Below are 24,977 nucleotides of genomic sequence, written 5' to 3'. Positions count from 1 at the left end.
TCCCCGTGTTCCCTACAGATTCCGCTAGTGGCGCTAGAAGGAGTAGATGAGCAAATGAGGCTGAACATCAGAAGGAAGTGGGAACCGGTAGGCAAAGTGACAATGGGGGATGTGTGGCGAGACAGGAAGTTGAGGAGTACAATACACTGGTAGAGGTCACAGGGTTACATCAAGGACAGCATATAACATATTCTAGGCTGTGAGGATTATCAAATGTACGTGCCCGAAGCGGTGTTGGAAACATTTCCAACAGTTTCATGGAAACATTTTATGATGCGTCTGAAGGGGGCCATGAGGTCTACCGTATATATGAGTTGCTGATGTCCAAGGTTGGGAAAGAGGTGGTCCAGATGAGAATAAACTGGGAGGAGGATGTGGGGGAATCAATGGAAGACGGGCTGTGGGTCAGAGTACAAGGATAACATAAAAAGGTTTTGAGAAACGCATGGTTGCAGCAGATTCAGTTATATGTCACCCACATAGCATACATGACCCCTGAGAAAAAAGCGAAGTTTAAACACAGGTGTACAGGCAAGCCCGAAATTTGGGGAAGCGAATGCAGGAATGGTACATATGTTTAGGCTATGCCCCGAAATGGGAGATTTTTGGAAGGAGGTGGCCCACGTCATGGCAGAAAAAGATAAACTTGGACGTGAGCTCCCCATGGGTGTGCTTGCTGGGGGGTTCCCCAGGCCTCGTAGAGCTAAGCATGTGAGCAAACTCAAAGACCTGGTGTATATACCAGCGAAACGCAGAATAGCAATGAGCTGGAAAGCGTGTAGGAAACCACAGGCACAGGTTTGGTGGCAAGATCTTAAGAAATGGGCGAATGCCGAAACAACAGTTTGGCACGAAGCGGCAGGCAGAGGGAGGGAGGAGGAGGAGGAGGAAGCAGACACGCTGGTCACCTGGAGACAACTAATAGCGACACTATCAGTGTCAGACCGGGAAAGCCTTGGAGAAGATAGCCCTTCAGGGGCAAAGTAGTGGTGTAATCGTCAGTAGGAGCGGGCGGGGGAAGATCGGAGGGTGCTGTAGGCTTGGGGGGGAGGGAGGAGTTGACTGCAACTCTGGAATGTTCGGTGTGCGGATAGGCAGCCCAAGGATGTTTTTCAAAAATGTACTCTGTGTCACTACCAGGGGCGCAGTATCCTTTTGCCCCCAGAGTTCAGCCCCATATAGTGCGGCCTGGAGTGCATGGGCTTTGTATTCCTCCAGTGAGACTCTTATTGGCCCATTTCCATGCTCATTAGTGTATCTCGCAAGGGCCCCGCAATACCTGGCCAGTGTAGTCTTGGCCTTCTCAACCTCAAGTGTCCACCCACAGGACACCATGACTCTTATCCCCAGGTAGTCATATGCTACAACCTGCTCAATCAAACCATCCTGCTGGGTGAGTCTAATGGCCTTCTGTTTCTTCCCAACATTTGCATTGAAGATCATAGCCTTAGTTTTGCTAATGTTCAGGGAAAGCCCATTCCTCTTGCTAAAGGCAACAAAGATCGCTAGCTGTTTGTGGATGCCTAGAGGAGTTACGGATAAGAGCACACCCTCAACCGCAAACAGCAATGCTGGGAGCTTATCACCTGCCAGAGAAGGGGCATCTGTTAGCACACCCAAGAGTTTCTTCAAAACTTATTTGATGAAGATACAAAACACATGGGGCCAAAACACATCCCTGGCAGACCCCGATCTGAATATCAATGCTGCAATTAGTACTTCCATCAACTCGCCAACGCACCACTGCAGCGTTTCCTGTATAGAAACTGTGGATGGCTGAAAGCAATGCAGCTGGGATACCAAGCTCCACTAACATCTCCCATAGCCTTAGTCTTGGCACAGTATCAAAGGCAGTTTGTAAATCAACGAACACAGAATACACGTTTGTCTTCCTGAGTACAGCATATTTCTCACATACCAGGCAGAGCCGTAGGCTTTGATAGATGGTGCTTAAGCCCTCACAGAACCCCACCTGGTGGTGGTCTATTATCCCATTGCTCAAAGCCCATTCATCCAAATAGAAAAGTAATGCCTGCGCAAATGTTTTCCCCCCCAGCATCCAGTAAGGAAATAGTTCTAAAATTAGCAGGGTCATCACGAGCTGCCTTCTTATGAATTGGGACAATTTTTGCAGTAGTCCAGGACTATGGGACCCGTTCCGTGGACAATACTGCATTAAATAATTTTGTCAGATAGGGTACCCAGACATCACGTTTGTTTCTATTGAAGTCTATCGGCATCCTACCTGGCGCCTTACCTATTTTTTGACGTACCAGCGCCATCTCTACCTCATTAGGGGTAAACATCAACGGGGTCTGGCATAACTACCCAGATGAATGATCACACCTCCTGCCAGCACCAGGTATCATAGGTCCATCCCTACCACCTTGTACAAGTTGCCATAATACTCAACCCAAACTCCTTCAGTGATCGAGCCCTGCAGTTGATTATGGTTCCCCACTCCGGCCTGCCCCCATCTTAGACCAGAAACCCCTAGAGGCCCTTCTTTCTATTGCCTCCAAGAGTGCCTTCCATGAATCTTCATACCATTCTTCCTCCTTATACTTCAACAGCCTCCGATAGTCCCCTCTGGGGCCCTGGATTCTTAATAGCCGAGATAAGCCATCCTTTGGCCTCCCTACTGTCTTTATCATACCAAGGGGTAACTTTCTCTGTGATTGAGGACTGCTTTTGCAGGTTTTAAAAAATATTAGCATCACACGGGTCAGACCTCATGCTCCTCAAGTAGATGGCGGATATTGTCATATACCTGTGGGAGAACTTCGATGCCACCCCACTTGAGACTTTTCCTAGCATGTCCAACAGTCTCCAAAAAGACAGCACTTCCCCCTGGATCTGCCGGAGTCCCTCCGGTGACCCCCCCCAAAGTTCCTCAGACACCTCCAAGCGCAAAGGGTGGTGATCACTTTCCACCCTCTGTACAACTGAAGTCTTTTATAGTTCCCCATGCCTCAAGATTCACAAAAATATAATAAATTTTGCTAGAGGACACATTATTATCAAAGGTAGAGGCCACTGGCGAGTCACCTGGGAAGCGACCATTGCATGCCCCAAGGTTGGCAGAAACTAGCAAAATTGCTACTTCCTCCGCAGACTTGTGCTGTCTTACTGGCAATGATGAGCCCAATCCCCAATGGCTATCCTCTTCTTCCATAATATCAGCAAGACCGCTAAGAGGCTCAACCTGTAGGTTAAGGTCCCCCATAACTAAGATCTTCAGTGGTCCCGTGAGACAAAGTCTCCAATCAAGGATTTTACTCAATCTTCTCGATAAGTGTCGTACACATGCCCGCAGAGACCCTGTTATAAAAGTTAACCATCATCAGCGAGGTGCCATCCTGCAATTTTAGGTGCAATGCTAGAACATCTGGCATGTGCATGTCAATCGGAGTGGCTGATTCAAACAAAGTTACATTCACCCAAGCTAGCAGGCCCCCGCTGGGACGTCCCCGCACTCCTTTAGTTGCAGCGATACTAAAGATAGCATACCCCGGGAAGTGTGGTGGCTACAGGGCCCATGTTTCTTGGAGAGGGATCAACTCAGCCTCCCAAACAAAAGCAAGCCAATCATTATCATCTAGGTACTTGTTAACTCCAGCAATGTTCCAAGACAACCCGCGCCCCAGTCAAAGTTAGAACCAATCTGCCCCCCCCCATACCGGGGTTTATAATACCTTGCAGCATCCTATCATCTGAATCAAGGGTGAGAGCTGGTGAAAAGGGGTTCCGTCCCTGTTCAGGATGCAATGACCTTCCGTTGCTGTGGTACCCTGGCCCCTGGTTCTCACTTAACAGTAATAACCTTTGCTTAATACCAACTGTATTGAAATCAGCATCCTTGGGTTCTTTCCACACTCTTCGCTGGCTCTAAGGGTGCTTTCATCGTGCACCTGGGATCTGGGGAGCTGGATAATCTGTGGCCGAAGGCATGAGATAACATGCAACCTGTCACCCCATCCCAGCAGACTGCACAAGATCCCCACAGAGGGTGAATGGTACAAGTCGGGAGGGCGGCGTGGTGGAGGGGGAGATTTTAATTGAAATCATCAGCTGGTTAGGAGGTAGCACCCCCTGCTCCATTTCCAGAATACCCATGATAAGAAGTGGATCGTTCACCCTTACTTTAATAGCATCCTTACCCTGTGGGTCCACTAATCTCTCGCACTACTCTCTCACAGGACAGCAAGTCACTATGAATCAGAGAGAGACAACCCCTCTGTGTCTCAGCCAGTGACTAACCTAATTGGTCAGGCTGTCCCCACGCTCCAGCCTGCTATCCTGAGACTTAGGAACACTCATGAGGTAAAAACAATCTTGTGTTACAATTCCTGGACCATGATGGGGAATCTGAGGTGTTACAGGGGACCTAACTTCCCACTTATTGCCCAATCCTGGAGTCCTGACAAAACTTGCACTGGCACGAGCAGCTGGGGTCTTGTTTAGTGGGCAATGATGGCTGCTCCCCCTCCCACACTGCCCCTCCAGCGTGTTTCCAACCACTCCCGCTGGGATGAAGGCCTGTACCGCCAGATCCTCCACCAACTTTGTCAGCCTGTGATATAACACTTTAGCTCAGCATTCTTTAAGCCTATGAGTTCTAAGAACTTCAATGGGCTCTTGCAACCCTCACACCCTTTTGTGGGCGGGGCTCGATCATCAACAGTGCATTCCAGGTGTCTGATTCCACCCACAATAGAGGGGGGAGGCAGAGGGGGCACCACTAGATCCCAGGACATACCCTGCACAATAGCAGGGGTAGCTTTGGTGACCAATCCAGGTGTAGCTAAGATCTCAAACCTATTACTAATGGGGACCCTATGGGGATACTGTGGATCAGTTTCTAAAATACTGGCCCCCTCATCACTCCCTAAATCCTCCCCCATGTGCTCCCCAACCTTAGCAACTGCAACCTCGAACGGAATTTTATAGTGGGCTCCCTCCATCCCACTACATGCATGTTTCACCTGGGAGCCTGAGAGTATGTTACCCCCATCCACAAGTGCACCCAAGCTAACCTTTTTTGATGCTAAGGTTTACTTGGTCAGGAGACACATTTTCTTTAGGCTAAACTTGCACTTTGGGCCAGCCTTACGTTTCTGCCCTCCCGCTGATCCTTCCTTTCCTCACTTGCCAATTTATTCAATCCCATCATTGCCAAAGCTACTAAAGTTTGAAGGTATCCTTAAGCTCTGTAAACCTCGCTTTGCCCCCCTTGCAGCACCTCCTTTGGATTCTTCCTGGGTCTTCCTTGGGGGATCTATGTCGCTCAGGAACCTAGTTATTCCGTCTATCATGGGATTTGCCTCATCGATCCTCTCAACAAACTTGGATGTACTTTTCCTTGCCGGACTAAGAAGAGGTGGATTTAGGGCTTTCCTTTTAGAAATAATCCAGCAATGAGATTAAAACACCCCATCCCAATAAAAATCTGTACAAAAAAAAAAAAATGTTTAAATCCGGAGAACAAATAAGACTCAAATAATCCAATAATCCCTATGAAGTGTTAACAAGAATCTTTCAAACCGTGGATAACAAATAGCCATATAGGCCAATAAGCCCAACGCAGTCTTGCCAAGGGCCTTTAGTGTCTTGGATATCACTGCTGTAAGACCAATGATCAAGGGGTGCTTCACGAGCTCCACCAGCGATGTCAGGTGAGGTTCATAAGAAATTCACCAGAGACGATTTAACAGCCTGAGCCAGCTAATCAAATCATTTGAATGGCCAAAATTCTAATGGTTATTTAAAAGAATGAACACAGATGCAGTAGAGCAAGGAATGCCCGATGGCTAAGGAGGCCCGCGTAGTCCGACGACCACTCCTTGCTCCTGCCTCGTCCTGCCTCCTACTCCTTGGCGTAGGGACAAGCAACAAACGGCGCCAATGCTCAAAACCTACTCGGTAATGGACAGTGACCACCCAGAGAAACTTTCAGCAGCGGAAAAGATCTTTTAAATATCCCGTCTTATGGCCCCTGAGGTCCTGAGCCTCTTAATGACCTGACCTCTGCAATCACCAGGAAAAAGAAAAACTCCTGCGCCCAAGGACCGCCTTAGCCCTCACAGGGGTACAGTACAAAAAAAAAAAAAAGAGTAGGCATAGGGCAGTGATGTGAGGCTGGCGCTGATAACGCTGGTAACTATGCAGTTGAGCGGGGGCACCATTCACTGTGGAGAAATGATGGCACTTGCACTCTCCATTACCCTTGCAGGGATAGCGCAAACCTGCACCGGCAACAACTTCAGTTTACATAATGGATGGTGCGGGAGACAAAGTAAGTCAAGCGCAAGGGTAAATATCAGTATGTACAATGTGTATACAAATGCGCTCCCTCTACCCCGCTTTCACCTCCGACAGCCTCAGACAGCGCCCATTCCCCAGCGGGCTTAAGCAACAAGGGTAACCTAGGGGAGTTCATGTAGAGGAGTTACTTCCTCTTCGTCGGCAAAAAGGGGGCAGAATAAAGTCCCTCCAAGACAGCAGGGAGCAGGCCACAGCACAGCCTCAGACAGCGCCCTTTCCCAGCGGGCTTACCATATAATTTAGACATGCAGGTGGCTTTCCAATAGTGAATAGCCAGCCTCCCAAAATCTGCCCAATAACATAAAAGTGCCAGGAGGAATGTGGAATGGGGCAGACCGCCTCCCTTCCAGCACACATACAAAGGAGAGGCAGTGTGGGCTCTTTGCAAGAAGCCTGCCAAAACACATGAAGAAAGTGGGGCCTCCACACATGACGAGGGAGAAAGGATGGCCAACAAAGAACAGGCCATCTCGAACATGACTTAAAGCACAGGCCATTCTGAGAATATGGTTGACTTTAGTGCATTGTTGTGGCTAAAAAGGCAGCCGGAATAATGCATCCAGAAAAAAGGTCAAAAAGTAATACACCAGCCTTTTCAGATGCTTGGAAAGCAGCAAAAATGCTATTTAGAAAATAAATAAGGGGATACAGTGTGTATCCTCACATTAAAACACATTAGTCGTGAAAGGGAGAAGACCAGTCATGTACAGATAGGTCCAGGAACTACCCAGTGAACTCAAAACGACATTGCAAAAGGGACCTTAGGGGTCCCCTGGCAGAACACCTCATAAGGTGAGGGTGGTATTTTGGAGAGCATGGAAGCCAAAACAGCTCTTCCCACGCTGAAACCTTGGAAGAAGAGTCAAGAGTCCCCCACAAAAAAAGGAAAAGCAGGAGGCGATTGAGATCAAAAGTCTCACTCATCTTCAAAGTCAATTAAAAAAATCCCAGTGAGCCCAGCAGTAGTACTGAGAGGCTCAGAACTGAGAGGGTAAGTTTGCACACAAAATAAAATCTCACCAATAGTCAGTAAACAAGGCATTCTGAAAGTTCTAAGCAGAAATATCTTCCATTTACGCCGTTCTAGCCTTCATGTCTTGATCACTTCTTCTGGTGACAAAAAGACCTCACTGACTCAATCAGAATTTAGGGCTTCCTCCCATTGTCAATTGTCACACAAGTTCTCCCCTTCACTAGACTTCTCTTTCCCTCTTTTACCTATTCTCAAACTTCCAGGACAAAGGAGCTTTCCCCCTCCGTTGCCCTTGTTACTAAGTCACACCCAGGGATATAGTGTCCTTCTCACTAATCCACACCAAGGGATATAGTGGCATGCCCGCTCTCCCAGGAATATAGTACCTTGTCCATCCTCTGTCTTCACTGTAGCACACCCTGCTTCGGGATTCCATGGGCTCTCCCCTTTATGCATCTCCTGTTCTGGGTCAAAGTCTCTCCCTTGCTGCTTCTCAACATTCCTTTCCCTTAGGTCCGGGGTCTCTTTCTTTTGGTCTCAATAGGCTCACTAGAGCCTGCCGTGCTTCTGGGGTCCCAGTGGCTCACTGTTCTTGCCCTCACTGGAGAATATCCCTCTTCTGGGGTTCAGGGGATCCCTCTCCTCACTGTATCAGACCTCACGCTTGCGTTTCAGGGGGCTCTTTTCCACCCTCACTGGAGCAGACCACATGAATTGGGTTATAGGGGGCTCTTCTACACCACACTGGAACACACTCTACTTCAGGGATTCAGGGAGCTCTTCTCACCCTCACTGGAGAACACTAATGGGGTTCAGTGGACTCCTCTGTTCCTCACCAGATCATACCACTCTTCTGGAGATCAGGGGGCTCTTCGAACCCTCACTGGAACAGACCCCACCTTTGGGAACGTCACCAATATTGCACCCACATTCGATAAGGCCGCGTCATGGGACCCGAATAAACACTTCAAAATGCGGGACATGTTTCCAGGGGGCGCATACTGTTAGCTTGGGGATTTTGTTGAGACGGTGGAAGATGGGCAGCTTAAACGTTTTCAATTCCACCGAATGACGACCGCATTTGTCGCTAAATGGCCAACATTCCCCTCGGAGCACCCAACCCACAAATGTATAAGAGCCATGACGACGGCCGGTGGACAAAAGAAAGGGATCTCGAAGTAATACACCTTGGTACAGTCACATTCCATCTCATGCAACACTATTAATGAGGTTTGGGGGCAAGACTTGGGCATTGAAATAAATTAAACTTTATGGCTCGGATGTTGTTAACTCACCAGAACCGTGTCCATGAACTCAGGGTTACCACTGCTTCAATTCAAGATACTGAATCAACTCCACTACACCCCGGCAAAGTTAGCCAAATTCGTGGACGGCTGTATGGGAAAATGCCTAAAATGTGATGCACCTAGCGCAGATGCATTCCACATGTACTGTGCGTGCACCTTGGTGATGGAATTTTGGGGGGGGAGGGGAGTGGCATAACTCCTTGAGGAAATCACAGCAATCCCTGCATCTCTATCTCAGCTAAAATACTTGTTCGGGGATATTGGTAAGGTGGTGGAAACCACTAGGCGACTGTTTAACATATCATGTGTTATTGCAAAATGCTGTATCTTGAAATGCTGGAAGTCTGCGGGCAGACCCAGTCGAGCTGACTTCCTTAAAGACTTGTCAATGGTGAATGAATGTGAGGAACAATTTGTAATTACTGTAGCACCAACCTGCCGACCAAAAGACATTTGGGCCCCATTCTTTCTTTATTTATGTAATTTACTACCGGCTGATGACACTACACCCAAGATGTCACCATGATCTGTTCTGTTTGTTGTGTAAATGTGCAAATATATATGACTGTATTTGATGTACTTGTGCACTGCCTGTAAAGCGGCTCCGCCCCGATGTAACTTTCTATGAAAAATAAAAGTTAAAATAAATAAATAAGATCACAACTGACTCTCGCATCTAGCTGGTACAGTACCAGTCCATAACCATCACACTTTCAAATAGTTTAACCAAGTCATATCTAAAAGGAAATTCCAGTAAAAAACTTTTAAAAAAAAATAAATACATAAAGTACATCCGTAGTCATCTTTCGTGAATACAAAGTGGGGTGCGACCTAAAGTATATAGAGCATACAGGGATTCAAGGAAAAATGGCTTATCCATCTTCATACAACAGGGAGAAGGAGGACATTTCGTGAAGCTTATGGTGAATGTTGCGGTTATCAGAATCTATCAAACTAAATCAGTGGGGCCCGATCCATTAGAAATTGTGACATTTCTCCCCTCATAGCCCCATCAATTTTGGACACATTGATATTGATATTTTATTTAGCATTTTATTACATAGCAGCCACATACCACATTTGAGCCCACCGTTCCTTTATAGCCGGCAGACTTTGTGATGTCCAGTCTTGTGCATTTACTAGGCATGCCACTACGAGGAAAAAGGTAATCAGTCTAGAGCTTCTGGGATTCAATTTTTAATGTCTCTGGGTATCCTCATTTCCTAGGAGTAAAACCAAGGGGTCTATTTCTAACTCAAACCCACAAATTTCTCTAATTTGGCAGACCACTTCCTGCCAAAATGCTTGAATTTGAGGGCTTTCCCACCACATATGAAAAAAAGATCCCGAAGGTGTACCGTACCTCCAGCAACAAAGGGAAAGCGTCAGAGAGATATAATGCATTCGTTCAGGGGTGAGGTACCATGAGCTATTTTCTCTACGGTGGACAGCTTGAAAGGTCTTATTAGCAATTGTCCAAATGTGGTACCAAGTGAGATCATCTATAAGTCTCCCTACATCTTCCTCCCACCTAGACATATAGGTATGCAGGGATTTAAAACTAGACCCATTTAATACCTTGCAGAGAGCTGCAAGCTTGGCCCTAGGGGGGGAGACGCCCATAAACAAATCTTCAAAAAGAGCAGGCTTACGTTTCCCCTGGGGATCCACTCGTGGTTGAGTCGTCCAATGGCAGAGTTGCAGTACTCAAACCTATCCTTTTCACCAACCATGTAGGCCTGTTTGCAATCTTCAAACGTGAGGGGATGTTCGTCCCTGAACATCTGGGCCAATGTGCATAAGCCCCCCTCTTTCCAACGTTTAAAGGTACCCCTGTCCATCCCTGGGGGGAAAACTCCATATTATCCCAGAGACATGTCCTAGGCGAGGGAAACAGTCACAGCATATCTGAGCGCTGCTTTGTCCCAGTATTCTAAGGTGGCTCTGGAAATTGAGAGACCCTGTTCACCCCTTATGGACCTTCTGTAAAATCAACACATTCTGTGTAAGGGAGTTCCTAAGAAACTGTTCGATATTCACCCAGTGTTTGGTTTTCTGAGACTGTGCCGCCTTTTGACTCTCCAAAACCAGCACCAATTGGGCCACATATAGATCGCTTTCAATATTCAACACCGTCAGACCCCCTACACCTTTGGCTGCCATCAATGTGCGTCTAGCTACTCTCGGGCTCACCCGGAACTATATAAACCTAAACATCTGCGATTGCAATTCCTTCAGGGCCGCTCTTGGAACCCAAATCGGTAAAGCCTGGAACATATACAGTAAATGCGGTAACAGAGTCATTTTAATAGCGGTCATCATCCCCAGCTAAGAGATTTCTGAATTCCCCCCATCATGCCAAGTCCTGCTTGGCCTTAGCAAAAAGAGGTACAATATTGGCCATATAAAGATCTGCCTATCTTGCTGTCAAGAACACCCCCAAATATTTCAAGGTCCGCAAAGCCCATGCAAAAGGGAAGGCTACCTTCAAATGCTCGATCACCCCTGGTGGCTCTGAGCTATTAAGTATCGTTGAGGTTAATTTTAAAGCCTGAAACCGCACAGAATCATTCCAACAATAAAACAACATGTGGTAACGTAGTTCTAGAATCTTGCATGTAGAAGAGGAGGTTGTCTGCGTACAATGCTAATTCATGTTGTTGACCCACTATATCCATTCCCCTAATATTTGCAGATAGACGCACCATACAAGCCAAGGGTTCCACAGTCAGGGCGAACAATAATGGGGACAGTGGGCACCCCTAACGGGTACCCCTGTACAGATTCACCGGATCGGAAAGAATCCCATTCACTTTAATCCTCATAGATGGTAATACAAAGTTGTCAGTATCAACCCGAGAAACCGCAGACCCAGTCTCAAAGCCATGGCTTGTTTATATGTCTGCGCCCAGGTCGAAATATTAATCATAAGCCGCATATTATGATATGCCGGACGTCCTGGTATAAAACCTGTTTGGTCTGCTGTTAACAGCTCTGGTAAAACTACAGCTAGTCTTACGGCTAACACTTTCAAATAGATCCGAGGATCATAATTAAGAACCGCGATCAGATGAAAAGATGAGCATAAGGTGGGATACTTATCTGGTTTATCGAGCAGAGTCAGGGTCGACTCCCCCATAGAAGGTGTAATTGATCCAGTCTCACCAAAAGAATTAAACTGGTCTGTCATGCAGGGGGAAAGAATTGCTGAGAATGTTTTATAAAAAACAGACTAAAGCCCTCAGGTCCTGGTGGTGCTTTATTGCCCGGAAGAGAATGTATGGCATGAGCAACTTCCTCCACTGTTATGGGTGGGCTAGAGCATGCCTCTGATCCGCTGTGATTTGAGGAAGCCAGGCTTCTCAGATAAACTTCTCTTGTAGTGTGCCGGCATGCGAGTCTGCCGCAAACAGCTCGGAATAATATTGGGATAGAATACGTATTTTCTCAGATTCAGCATTATGCAACAATCCTCCACTATCTTGTAGAGCACCTATAACAGTGCTATTTTGCTGTACTTGGAGTTTATAGGCCAATATCTGAGACACTTTGTTGGACGCACTAAAGTAGAAGTGTTTCGCCCAGTAAGTAATTTGTGTGAACTATCATCCGCCCACAATTGCCCACAATGCCTTCCATCTCAGTCCTGGCTACTTGAAGCTGCCTGTATGTTTTTCTAGCTCTGTCACACTTGTATTGAGATTCCCATTTGGCTACCCTTTCCTCAGCCCGGACTCTCTGAGAAGACGGTATCTTTTTCCGGGCCGAGGCTATACTAATCAGTTCCCCTCTTAAAGTGGGTTTAAGAACCTCCCACACCCCTGAGATGGACACCTCCCCGTAAGATTCTCTTGAAAATACTGTGTGATCCTATCCACAGACCATATGACCAGACCCGCTAACAGCGACTCATTCAACTTCCATAGTAATGGGGGAGTGGTCTGATACTAGTGCTCCCTCTATAGTGGCTGACGAGATCCCTGCTAACAAGGAATGAGATACCAAAATATAGTCAATTCCGGAGTAAGTATGATGTACGTGTGAGAAATGAGAATAGTCCTGATGCTGGGGATGAAGGCTCTGACACGTATCAATCAAATTCATGACAGCTACAGCGTGTTTGAGAGGGGCCGCCATAGCCATCTACATTGAGGTCCCCAAACCCGAACTATCTTGGCTACCATCTAGCACTAGATTAAAATCCCTGCCTATTACCAGCTCTCTCCGTTGGATGTGCGCGATTTGAGGAAACAAATGGGTATATAACCGATTTTGATGCTGATTGGGACCATTCACATATACAACCGTGAGATATTTTCCCGCTATGTGCAAATTTACCACTATATATCTACCTTGGGTGTCTCTTATCACCCGCCCTTGCTCAAAATGTAGAGTCTTAACTATCAAGATAGCTACTACCGCTTTCTTGACCAAAAAGGAGGCAAAATGCTGATGCGGAGACCAGCGTGATCTCATCCTTATCTCAGCTCATTGCAAAAGAAGGGTCTCTTGAAGCAGGACAATATCTGCGTTAAGGTCAATTAGTTTGGAGAGAACGCTTTTCCTCTTCTCTGGGAGTTTAGCCCCTGCACATTTATGGATTTCTATAAAAAATATTTAACATTGTAGTGATGCAGGTAAGTCCAAAGCACAAACAGTGGCTGAATTCACCACGTCGGATCCTCCCCCATAGACAACATGCCACCCAACATTACAGCCTCCCAATACCCTCTTCCTTCAAGGGGATATTGCTCAACGTTCTAGTTCTCTGCTGTATAGCACCTCCCACAACGATATTTGATGTACAACGTCGCAACAAAAAGGAACAAATAAAACAAGAATCAGAATTACCCATTATGGGGTGACCAACAAGCAACCTGCCTGAAAAAGGGCATGTACTCCTGATGCCCCTATAGGTATGAATGATTGAAAATTAAACAGTCTGCTACAGCCTCTGCAATTGTCCTCACTAGCTCCCTGCCACCTCACATCGTAGTCTCAAAGTGTTTAACAACCCACGTTCACCCCATGGCTTCTGTGAGAGCCAAAACCGACTTCGTTCACCAACCTCGCTGTTCAATCAGGAGCCTTGGTATCCCTGCTCTTCTCACTTTTGTCCATAGAGGGCCTCCTACGCTCTCAACGTCTACTTTTCCTTGAATGTGATCGAGACAATTGGGCTGCTGAGGTCTCAGAAGCACTCCCATCTGGCAAGTGTATATCCGCTTCCGGGATCGTTAGTGTCTCCACTGCCACACAAAGAGATGTGAATTGGTGCTCGGTCCTGTTCATTTGGAACATGATTCGGAATGGGTAACCCCACTTAGGACTGACCCCCTTCTCTGAGAGCCAGTTGTTAAGAGGCCTCATTAGTCTGTGCCGCTGTACTGTGCCTTGGGAAAGATCCTGAAACAGCTGCAGGGTTGATCCCTGGAACAGTAGGTTCCCCATCGCTCTAGCCTTCTGAAAGATGAGGTCCTTCGTTTAAAAAAAATTAACACACACCAGGACATCTGGGAGAAGGTTTTGTCTCATCTGGAATTTGGAGAACTCCCTATGCATGTGGTCTAATGTGAGATCCACTGCCTCGTCCCCAAGTATCTCCTGGAACAACACTCGGACATATGTCTCTAGGTCGCTTTTCCCTAAAGTGGTAATTAACTCTAAATTGAAAGCAGTTGATATCAATGACAGGCAAGGGTCATCTTGTCCACCTGAAGTTGTCCATTACCCTGGCTGTTGCTAAACCATACAAAGTACTTAGTCTCAGACTATGACCATCTTTTAGCATTGTGAACATTTTGTCTTTATGAAACTATTTACACAGCAAATGATGGGTCAAACATACAAAATAAAAAAGACACTGCCCTGTTCAACAATGACTGCACCCAGCTGCACAGAGCCTTGCACTAAATCATGTTTTAGAGCCTTTCTAATTAGATCTATTTATTTGTGCCCATTCATGCACCTAACCCTTTACATTTTACAGACTCCTCTCACTAATGTCTTACTTCAGCGGTACAAACAAAAGCTGTATTGTTGCCAATTTTAGGTCTTGCGTACAAATAACTTCTGGTGGCATTTAAAATAGTATCACAAAATTGCTAATCAAATAAGTTTGTTTGCTAATCAAGAACAATTTAATTAGCAAAAATTCTGCTAATCAATTTTTGAAAACTAATTTATGACTTGAAATACCACTTTGGTTAAACAGAAAATCTGTGATTTTAACTCATGCTATAGTTTCAGCACTTGAACACATACCTTCCAAGCACCAATAGGCACAGACATTTAAATCTTAGGGATTACAATAATGTCTTATTGTTAGCACAACGTAAGCACTAACCTGCTCTCTCATCCTGGACGCAGCCAGATGAACACGCAAAACCTCCCCAAGAACTTGCGTGGCTCTCTTGGTGGAAGACAAGAGCCAGGACAACTCTGTGGGAGATCTGCTTCGGGGAAAAAACCCTCTTTGGGCAGAAAAACCCTTGGCAGTCGGCGTAAGATGCTGGATGGGAAGCGGGTATGGTACTGCTACGGACCACGGCTGCAGAGTAGGAGGAACTGTAGCCCGCAACAACTCGAACCAGAGCCGTAAGAATTCAGAGGGCGAATCCGCAGGAGAACCGGCAGCGTGATCCAGTGGAAGGCAGGAAGAGGGAAACCGAGAGAGACCAAGAAAAGGGCGAACCCATGGAGAAGGACGGAAGAAGGAAGCTCAACCGGACCAGCACAGGCTCTGTACCTTGGAAGGAACAGGAATTAAGGTGAGAAGCAAAGAACAGAGAGAAACAGATTAGACTAGCATAATGCTATGAACAACAAACCAACGCATCTGCTTACCGTGGAGGAAGCCTTTTAACTGCAGCTGACTTTCCTTCTCAGTCTTCGGTGCCGGCAAGGCGCCATTTTGAAATACACTTGACTGTATGATGCAGCGGCAGGAGCAATGCGCCGCCATCTTGGGAGATGCACGGAATAACATCTTCTGTACTGTACCCATCTGGACCCCAGGCACCAAGGGGAATTCCGAAGGTTCCTGACACTTATAGAGCAGAGGTCTCAGGTTTCCTGTTTTATGCATGAGTATACCACCCTGATCTAATTTTGCTTGGAATTCTTGGACTTTCCTCAATTTCAAATGGTACAGAAAAAAAACTACTACAAGTCCCAGAATCCAAAGTGATAAGCAGAACTGCAATGCCTTCTCATGCATCGTCACAAGAAGGTTCAGAGCTCTGATAGTTTAATGACAAAATACACATCTCATATCACTTCAATATGTAAATCCTTAGAGAAACATAACATGCTAAGCCTGAAGAATAGTGGTGTAGCTTAATTTTCCACATCCTAAAAGGAAAACTACAAGTTCCAGAACGTAAAATAATACAAGTCCGAATTATTGTTTTTTTCGTGTTTTTTATTACTATTTTGTTTAACTGTTAACATTACCTAACCCTCCCCACCCCAAACCCACTCCCTCTCCTCTAGCCGCGTCCCACATATATTGGAACAAACAATAAAAATCAGTCACACGATACCAAGAATTCGACGTTTCTGAAGGCAATATGAGAAATGAACAAGTTACTTTCTTACCTGGTAACGTTCTTTCGATGCGATGGTCCGACGACGTATTCCATATCTATGACAGGTAATGTCCACAGCGGTGCTGCTTCGGAAAATCTTTGGTGTCTGCGTCCTGCGTCGATGCGCCGTCCCCGAGGACCTCCTCCGACGGCCGATGTCACCCGATATGATAAGTAGGACGCACGACGCCCATAGCCTCAGTTATAGTTTTTTCCCAGAACGTGTGCCACCAGTTTTCTGCCAGTTGACACAAGGCCTTGCGGAACGCAAGCTGCAATCGCAAAAGAAATTCTGCAGCGGGGAAGGCAGGGAGGAAGCGATATGGAATAAGTCGTCGGACCATCCCATCAAAAGAACGTTACCAGGTAAGAAAGTAACTTGTTCTTCGAGGGGATTGGGTCCTCCGACGTATTCCATATCTATGACAGGCTCCCAAAGCAGTACCAAGCAAGGAGGTGGGAAAGAATTTAGAATACAAATTTAGCATGCCCAATCAAATTGCGGAATAGAGAACTGCCTTGCCAAAGGCCAGATCTTGCCCTCTGATGGAATCAAGGGAATAGTAACGTACAAAAGTATGTACTGAAGCCCAGGTGGCTGCATCACAGATGTGACGAATAGGAACTCCCCTCTGCAGGGCAGTAGACGCAGCCACTCCTCTGGTAGAATGGGCCCGCCAGCCAGCCGGAGGGTCCTTACCCGCCAAGCGGTAACACTCGGAGATAGCTAAAATAATCCAACGAGACAAAGTCTCTTTCGTCACAGCTTGTCCCAAACGCTTTCCAGCGTAACCAATGAAAAGTTGATCGTCCACTCTGACCCGGGACATGCGCGAGATATAAAAGCTCAACGCTCTCCTAGGATCAAGCCTATGGAGCCTCTCCTCTTCCTTACCAGGATGTGGAGGAGGATAGAACGCCGGAACAACCACCTTCTGGCTCAAATGAAAATCCGAAACCACCTTCGGAAGAAAAGAAGGACGAACTCGTAAGGACAACCCTGTCCTTCTGAAACACAGTGAAGGGTGGCTTAACTGAAAGTGCCTGTAACTCACTCACTCGGCGGGCGGAAGTAACCGCAACCAAAAACAGTTTTCAGAGTCAGCAGCCTCAAAGGGCAAGAATGTAAAGTTTCAAACGGAGCACCCATAAGAAACTTAAGAACAAGGTTCAAATCCCAACCTGGCACCAAAAAAGGTGACGGAGGGAACACATTAGTGAGCCCTTTCAAAAACTGCGAAATTAAAGGAATCTTAAAATAGGAACACTCTTCAGACGAGCGCTTAAAGATGGACAGCGCCGCCGCGAAATTCCCGCGAGCAAAACCTTTTGCACTGGAGGCGAAGAGATCCACTTGAGGGGTCCCCCAAAGGGCAAAGATCTCCAGGAGAATCTCCTGAGCCAGCTCCCACTCGTGAGAGATCGAGCTCTGCCTGCTCAGAGCGTCCGCCGTCTCGTTGTCGTCTCCAGCCAGATGAACAGCCGAGATCCAAACTTCCTGCTGGGTGGCCCAGAATTCGAGCTGCATCGCCTCCCTGAATGGCGGAAGTGACCCTGCCCCCCCCCCCTTTTTGTTGAGGAAGTGCATGGCCACCGTGTTGTCCGTTAGAATCAGGACACTCTTTCCGCGCACAGTTGGCAGAAAAGCCTTCAGGGCTAGCCTGACGGCCCTTAGCTCCAACAGATTGATATGGAGTCTGGACTCCGACGGAGACCAACGACCGCTGACTCATCTCATTGGCATAAGCTCCCCATCCTGTGCGGGATGCGTCCGTCACGATCGTCACCTCCGGCCAGGGCAGCCAAAATGGGGCCCCCTTTATCAGATTGCCCTTGACGGCCCACCACAGAAGGTCCTGGGCTACCGAGGGCGGCACCTGAACAGGGTCCGACAGCCTGCCGGAGGACTGAGACCACTGGAGCTTGAGTGCCCACTGCAAAGATCTCATCCGCAGACAAGCCTCTGGCACCAGAAGAATGCAGGATGCCATGAGGCCGAGCAACCTCAATAACTCGAACGGTGGGAGTGTCTGGGCATGCTGAAACTTGTGCACCATCTGCTGAATGTGAAGAGCCCTCACCTGGGGAGGAAAACACTGCCCCAGGGAAGTGTCGAGCACTGCTCCGATGTACTGGAGCCGCTGTGTTGGCGTCAAATTGGACTTCTTTAAATTGAGGGAGAAGCCCAGCCTGTGAAGGGAGTGGCAGGTGACGGACAGATAATCCAGGACTTGCTCAGGAGAGCTCCCCCTGATCAACCAATCGTCCAGGTAGGGGTAGACGTGAATCCCCCCTTTCCTGAGATGCGCTGCCACCACCACCATGAGGTTGGTGAAAACCCTCGGGGCGGAGGTCAATCCGAACGGCAGGACCCGAAAATGAAAGTGCGAACCTCAGGTACTTCTTGTGCTTGGGATGGATCGGCACATGGAAGTAAGCATCCTTGCGGTCGAGAGACACCAACCAGTCCTGAAGTTGAAGGGCCTGGAGGACTTGAGAAAGAGTCACCATCTTGAACTTGTCCTTCCCGAGGAGTTTGTTCAAACCGCGCAAGTCCATGATGGGTCTCAATCCCCCGCCTTTCTTTAAAATCAAAAAATAAGGGGAATACCATCCCTTGTTCCTCTCCGCTACAGGCACCAGTTCTAGGCACCTTTCTCCAGCAGGGCTTGAATTTCCTGCGCAAGGAGCGGATCCGGACTCTTCAAAGAGAGGTTCCCTGGTGGATTGTCGTGAGGCCTCTGCCGAAAAGGAAGACGGTAGCCGTGGGTTATGATCTCCAGAACCCACACATCCGAAGTAATGGCTTGCCACTCTACAAGATGCTGCGCCAGCCTTCCCCCAACCGGCGAACCATGGGACCTGGCCTCATGACTGAGTGGTAGCGGCTGCAGTATTGCCTGAGGGCAAAGAGGCAACTACCCGAGCGGCCTTGGCACCTCGAGTACCTTTGTGTCCACCTCTGGCACTCTTACGATGGCCTCTTTGACTGCTAGCTCCCCTCACTTTACTGAAGGACGAGTAATAGTGAAAACAACCACCCCTCCATTGCTGTCCCCTAGGATGAAAAGGCGGAGGTTGGCGAACTGCAGCGCCCAACGACTTCGCTGCAGCTTTGGATGTCTGCAACCTCTCAAGGCTCTCGTCAGCCTTGCTGCCAAAAAGGTGTTCACCGTCAAAAGGCATGTTGAGGAGCCGGGACATCACATCAGGAGCAAACCCAGACTTCCTCAACCACGCAAACCTGCGTATTACGGTGCTCGCCGCCATGGACCGACTGACACAATCCGCCAAGTCCAAACCCGACTGAACGGCCTCACACATAGCATCCTTGCCATCCTGAACCATAGCAAGGAAACCATCCCGTTCGTCCCCTTCGGGAATATGATCAGCCGCTAATGCAACACAGTTCCACAGAGTGTGTGTGAAACGAGACAAGGCACAAATGGAGTTGGCCGCCTGAAGCGCCATACCCCCCCGAAGAAAACACTTTCTTCGCCCAGCCGTCAAAACGTTTGTCGTCCCTATCCAGAGGGATGGTAGGATACGACGCCTGCTTTGCCGGGGCCGTAGCCGCCTGCACCACCAAACTCTCCGGGGTGGGGTGCCTAGACAAGGAGCAGGAGTCGCTACTGGCTGGATGGTATTTTCGCGACAAAGACTTGCCCACTGCCGGGAGACTCTCCGGAGCAGTCCAAGCCGCCGCCACCCTTCTCTGCAGAGCCATATGAAAAGGCAAAACCGGGTCAGTGGGTGGACCGAGATCAAGGATGTCTGTGAGATCATCCTGAACGAACTCCCCTGGGGGAGCTGACCAACCCAAGTACTCGGTAACCCGAGACATAAGGCGCCGATATGAAGAATCGGCATGAGAGCCAGGTTCCGGCCGACAAAATTCCACCTCCGGAGAGGTGTCCAGTCCACTGGCATCATGCAGCGACTGCCTCAAGTCATCAAACTGGCTATGGCTCGAGATAAGGTCATCTGGAACCGTAACCGGAACCAGGCCGCCATCAGAGCCCTCATCACCCTCTGAAATGTACTCCAGACGGGGAGAGGAAGACCTCTGCGGACCAAAGCAGTGCCGGACCTTAGCCATAGCCTTTCTAGGGGCAAACCCCGTGCCACGGGGCCCCTCCGACACCACCGCCTCGAAAGGCGTCGAGGGCGCCGAACGAGTCGGCGCCGGCGTCGACAGAAAAGGCGTCGACGTCAGCTGCAGCGCCGCCAGCATCGGCGGCGTCGACACAGCCCTCGAAGCCGGAGCTCCGAGCGTGTCTCTCGACAACCTAGGCGCCGACGACCCCCTCGGAGGCGGAGCCTCGAGAGAAATCATCGACGGCCTCGGCGCCACAGGCGTCGACGTCTTCTTCGAAGACGGCACAGGATCACGGTCTCGAGCGCGTCGAGGACCGGGACCTGGAACGGGCATGGCGAGAAATGCTACCCTTGTCCGAGCGGGACCTCTCCTGTGAGCCGTGCCGACCACTCGAGCCCGAAGGCGTACGAGCGGTGTCTCTCGACCGGTGCCGACCGACCCCACTCTGAGGCGCGGACGGACCGGTGCCCTGCGATTCCAGAATCGCTAACATCTGCTTCCCGAAGGAAGCCCATTCCTCCGGTGTCGCTTGCATGGAGGGATAAGCAACCTGCCGGCAGGCGGAGTCCTCAGAAGAGAACGGGGAAGGCGACCTATGCCGGCACTTCCTGGAATTCCTCGAAGAGGCGGAGGAGTGGCGAGACCGACTCCTGGAAGGAGACCCACCGGACTTCCGACGATGACGCAGAGAGTCGCCCCTCGAGTCATCTGTCGAAAGCCCCGCAGACCTCGACTTCTGGGGCTTAGACACCCGGCCAACCGACAACTTCTTCTTGCGTTCCCGCAAGGCTTTTGCAGTGAGCGACTGGCAGTCGACACAGTCGTCCCTATCGTGGGCCTCCCCAAGGCACCAGAGGCAGGCATCATACGAGTCCGTGACCGACATCTTGGACCCACAGTCCCCGCAGTTCTTGAAGCCCGGACGCGGGGTTGAAGACGAGAAAGACATCGCCACGAACAGGTCTTCACAACAAACCGAACAGGTTCAACGAACCGAGAATAGAAAACAGCAAACTCCAACTAGTCGAGGCGTTCCCGAGATTCACGAAGCGAACACGTTCGCGGAAAAAACGGAACTTAGGCTATGGGCGTTGTGCGTCCTACTTATCAGGTGACGTCGGCCGTTGGAGGAGGTCCTCGGGGACGGCGCATTGACTTCATCGACGTAGGACGCAGACGCCAAAGATTTTCCGAAGCAGCACAGCTGTGGACATTACCTGTCATAGATATGGAATACGTCGGAGGACCCAATCCCCTCGAATATAGTAATTCTGAAGAAAAGTCAAAACTAAGGCACAGCCTTGTGTACATTTCGATTGTTCACCCTCTATAGAGTAAGTGATCCATTCGAGAGCCATCAAAGTTCCAAACTGCGGACATGTGAACAACATGTATATCCTTTCTCAGATCCTTTGAGAGCTGGCCAAACATTAATCACGGCCAACAGAGCAAATGAGTGTACCAAGGCGCTAGAGGGTGGGGGTTAGGTGAAGCAGGTGACTATGCTCCAATCGCGGGAAGGATCCAAAGCCATATTGAGGTCTGCTAAAAGTATGATTTCCCCCTCCTGAAAGGATTCCAAATGTGTGAGGGTTGACTTTAAAAACGCCCTCTTGGCCTGTACTGGGGGTATATATTGAAGCCACTGTTAGTCTCCTAGGGCCCAGTGCCTACATTGCAAACAAATAAAAACCCGCACCAAGGTTCATAAAGAGGATCACTTTGAATTGGAGTCTAGACCCTATTGCTATCAGAACCCTGCACATTTTTTCTGGTGCATTTGCTTGCAGCATGACCGGAAAGTGACAAAACTGCAATTTGTATCCATCTACCACCTGAATCTGGGTCTCCTGAAGCACCACCAAATCAGGTTGGGAATGCCCCAGGACGGCCTCGATCTTTCTGCGTTTCGCCGCTGCATTAAGGCCTCTAATATTTAACGTTAAATATTTGAATTAGCCCAACACATATACATATACCACTCTTGCATAACTGACATTACTTTCAGCTGACCACTTCCTTCTCACTGTTCCTCCTTCCCCCATGTGCCCCCTCCCGTTTCCGCTCCTTCCAGCTCCTAGCCCCCCCCTGCACTGGAACTCCTTACCTCTCTCAATCCGCTGTATACCTACCTTGTCCTCCTTTTGCACTTCCCTGAAATCTCTCCTTCTCCATTCCCCGCCATGAAACCCCCCCCGCCTCTCATTCCCTCTCCTTCCCTTGACTCTTCCCTATGATCCTCTACCTCCCCTCCCTCAACCCTCAACCATTCTCGCCCTTATACCCCTCTGTTTCCCTCCTCCGTCCCCTCTTCACCCTTCCCTCACAGTTTAATTGCTCTACTTACTGTTTTGTTGGTTTGATTCATAATTGTAAATTGCTTCTACTGTTATAATGTTATATGTATCCAGTGGTTAAAATGTAAAGCGTTTTGGATTAAAGCGCTATATAAACACAATAAATACAATACTTCTACTAACTATGTGTCACGGGACACCCCTCTAACTTCCCTCCACCTAATGAAACCCCCCACCTAAACCCAACTCGCCCCAAACACCTGTCCCCTAACCCCCACCCAAGCAATGTCCCCTGGTGTGATCCACGGTACCTAGCGTGCCCCAGCCGTGAGTCATCTTTATCTCCAGGGCAACATGTAAGGTAACTTAAAACCCCCATCTGTTACCTGAACAGTTACATTCCAAGATTGTGTGCTCCGTCCATGCAAGCTTCAAAGTGTCCTTTCTGTGCTTCATTAGTTCTGTGCTAACAGCTGCCAAGTACTTTTCTTTATTCCAGTGGTTTTGGGTTGGACCCTCCGAGACGTGCCTTCCATTCCTCTTGAAGCATGGCCCTTTTTCCCCTTCGTAGTTGAGTGGAAATTGACCATTCCCCAGGTTTGGATTGCTGAGCAGCGCAACCATAGTAACCTTCGAAGGGCCCGTAGAAGAAACCTCTTCACTTTGAAATAGGGCCATGCCAGCTTCACAAGACTTAATTCTGTGTTGTCGGCCATCCAAGGAGAAAACCAAACCAAAAGGAAATGTCCATGTGTATTAATTTCTCAGAACTGTAATGTTTGTACCACTGGTTGCAACTCACTGCGTTTCTGAAGAGTCTGCTACAGATCCTGATAAAAGCTGGATTTCATTTTGGGGACGACACCCATGCTTCCCTGAAAATATGTTCCTATTGTCAGCATAGTGTGCAAGCCACTAGGACATCACGGGGGAGAACGCCAGGATCAGTTCTTTTCGGGCACGTTCTATGTACGGGATCAAGCAGAATATTGATGACCTCCTCACCTGCAATTAAGTCTGTAAAGTTATGTATTACAGTATCCTTTCATTCCATGTCCAATACCGTTTCTGGAAGATTTCTGATTCGTATTTTAGAGCATCTAGATCTATTTTCCAGGTCTTCAGTTTGAACTTCAAGATTGTATGTAATCCTGACCAGATCGTCCAAAAGCAAATCTGATTGTTTACTTTCCCGTGCTAATTCCTGCAATAGCCCGCTTATTAGTGTCCACACACTCCCCGAGGGGGGACATTTCCTTACTGAAGTCGGACAATGACTGCCTAATTTCCGCTGTGAAACCTGCAGCTGGAACGTGGCCGTGAACTTTTCCTGGAATTCCTGAAAGCTGGATGAAAAGTCTTCTCTGGAAGCAGCTATATCTAAAGCTTGGGTGCCCTGCTCCTCATTGGAACCAGCTGCAGAAATGTGTCCAGGCGAGGGCGTCGTCCGGCCCATTGTCCACAGTCTCTGCAATGCATTTGTCGTTTGTGAAGCTTGGAAATGTCCTGCTGGGCTGTGCTTCTTTCTTCACCTCGGCATGAGCAGGCTATTATGTCTTCTGGGCCTATTTGCTATATGGTGGGATCAGGGCGCTGTTCCAATTGTATTAATAGGTTAATTGAGGCAAAACTCCAAGCACAAAATAACCTACTCCATTCCTCCCAAAGGCGTGTCTGTGTAGCTTAATTGTCGAAGGCTTCTCTATTTGGCAGGTCCTCACCCCAGCTCACAGTCCCATCAGTCCAAAATCTCGGCCAGAGCGACCACGTTCTATAAAAAGAATATCCCCTGCACACGAAAGGCCAACGAGCCCCGCCGATGGCCAGGCCGGGAGCGTCCAAACTCCACTTACAGACCTTCTGGTGCCTTCTTGTAGGAACGTGATGCGGCTCCAATCAACAGATTTTTGCTATACTTGCAATACGATCAGGAGACCTTCATATCTCGGTGCCGTGGGATAATCCGCTGCCTGCTCCTGTCCGGCCACGCTCCAGCAGAGGGTCAGCCTTACTTCTATGCTTTCCGTCCCCTGTTGCGGCCCCAGTGGAGACCACCACCCATCTGGGTTACATGGGGTCACTAGAGCCGGTTTGGAGGCAATATGGTGCTCCCTAGAGAGGCCCTTGTCCTTAATTCAATTTCATCAGGACAGAGCACACGCCCGGGCAACTTTAGTTTGCGGCAGCCATCTTGGAATCAAATAATATTTTTTAAACCACTGTAGTCATGTTACTTGGATACAGAGTGCATGTTTCACTAACTTACAGTACCAATTAAACAGTTAGCACTCAGATGATTGCTTTGAAAAAAAAACTGGCAATCACTGAGTGCAAAGTTTGATTTGAAGGCTTGATAAAGATAGCACAAAGAGATCCCAGGAGGGTGTG

General features: G+C 48.5%; 1 protein-coding gene across 1 annotated transcript in view; it reads right to left on the bottom strand.

Annotated features, from left to right (window-relative positions):
* PIGU (phosphatidylinositol glycan anchor biosynthesis class U) overlaps positions 1 to 24,977 on the bottom strand; it is a 700,531-nt gene that overhangs the window by 400,977 nt on the left and 274,577 nt on the right. The window lies entirely within an intron of this gene.

Source organism: Ambystoma mexicanum, chromosome 3p (genome assembly GCF_040938575.1).
Source record: "Ambystoma mexicanum isolate Mex_15411 chromosome 3p, UKY_AmexF1_1, whole genome shotgun sequence".
In the NCBI taxonomy this organism is placed as follows: domain Eukaryota; kingdom Metazoa; phylum Chordata; class Amphibia; order Caudata; family Ambystomatidae; genus Ambystoma; species Ambystoma mexicanum.
Note: the sequence above shows the minus strand (reverse complement) of the source record. Positions and strands in the feature narration are given on the sequence as shown.